The sequence below is a fragment of the Bidens hawaiensis genome, unplaced genomic scaffold (assembly GCF_021521415.1).
Source record: "Bidens hawaiensis isolate Kalapana, Puna unplaced genomic scaffold, B.hawaiensis_p1.1 tig00009958_1, whole genome shotgun sequence".
Taxonomy (NCBI): Eukaryota; Viridiplantae; Streptophyta; class Magnoliopsida; order Asterales; family Asteraceae; genus Bidens; species Bidens hawaiensis.
Window position 1 is genome coordinate 276,182 of NW_027491754.1, and position 1,887 is coordinate 278,068.

Below are 1,887 nucleotides of genomic sequence, written 5' to 3' on the forward strand. Positions count from 1 at the left end.
CCTACCTAAGAAACTTTAGCAACTTTCAAAACTGTGTAGTTATCTAATGATGTGGCCAAAATACCCTTGACGATTTTCATGTAATGTCTCGAAACTAATTGTTGATACTGTGACCCATTTCAAGTGTTAACCCCCTGCACCCCAGATATGTTAATTTGACTCCAATCAATTTTTGCATCAGCTCATCTAATAAGAAATATGCGGTTTGACTATTAGAAGTCAACTCATCACATAAATGTAATCAAAACTTCCCTAGTTCCTAAAATGACCTTGACCCGTAACTAGTTGAAAACATACAGTCTAGTTCTTAAACCATTAACTAAATAATAGCAAAATATTAGTACAAAAGTATATTATACCAAATCTGCACCAATTCACTTTTACCCGATAACGAATCAAAGTGAGAAAAAAAATCCTTTGGTATCCTAAATCGCCGCTTTGGCAAATCTTTGAATCTCATGAAACACTTTCACCCGTAACACAACATGTAACCTCAATTTCCAAAACTGAACTGTATTTAAGTTGGCTGATGCACACTTTAACTTTCACAACAAAAAGTTATCTGTATCCTTAAATTTGAACTGAATTACCTAGTAGTGAACTTTGTAGTGATAAGTTCTAACCCGTTTTAAATCAAATTTTCGTATAACCCCTTTTAATACGACCCGTTTTGCTATTTGAACCTTGAATGTACACAACTACACCTTAATCTGAATTCTTTGATTAGAAATATGTTGACATTGATACATAGATTATTGTAGAATCTATCTTTATATATGTTGACAATTCATATGCTTGGATTCTTGATTAGATTCCTAGTTTTGAAATCTACTTCTTGTATAATTTCAATTTTAGCCGACGATTCTTTTTTTGTGAATTTTGTCTGTAATTTGTGATATTTAAGACTTTTTAGATTTGTGATTCCTAGACATTTGATACTACGATTAGATTTCTTTTTGTGAATATGTTTGCAGTTTGTTATTCTATAATGTTTAACAGGAAATATGAATTTGGTAATTCAAAAACTGTTTTGACAATTTTTTTTTTTTTTGGAAAAAATTGTAGGCACAAATGAAGAAATACAAGCCTACAAATGATGGAAGCTGTGCAGTAGATCCTTTTTTGGCTGTAATGAACAAGGAGAACCATGGATATCGCCGACTTTATGGTAGAGGCGTTACAAATACATTATTTAAAAAGGTCAATGGTGCTTGCATGTCATACCTGCTTCCAGAGGGGCTAATGGAATCATTCAAAGAAAACGTTGAAGTTGAAAGCCACAAGTTGTTGGAAATGCGCAATGAGATTGAAGAGGATCATGAAAGAAAAAAATCCGAGCTCGAAGCTATGCGTAAAGATATTGACATCCAACGAAAAAACTTGGAAGCTATGATGCAGAAGGTGATGAAACAACTAACACATGGAGATCAAGATGAGTAGACCATTTTAAATTCTCTTTATTATTGTAATTGACACTTTGTATTGACTATGTTATAATTTGAGTTTGGAGATGCATATTAAAGTACATTATTTGAATATCAATTAAATTTGTGTTTTTTATTACTCTCTTGGTCGTGTGAATGAATGCATATATTAAATAATAGCAATTACATTTATATTACAAAGTTGCATTTGAATGGAAAAAAGGTTGCATTTTTTTCTATTAAAATTTAACAATGGTTGCATTATGTCTTAAACAAACTTGCAATTTTGTAACTAAATTATAATAAAGGTTGCATTTAAGTATAGAAAGGTTGCATTTGAGTATTGAAACCGTTGCATTTTTGCAACTAAAATATAGTAAATGTTGCATTTGACTTCTAAAAAAGTTGCATTTGATGGTAAAAAAAAGTTGCATTTGAATTTAAAAAAGTTGCATATTAAAAA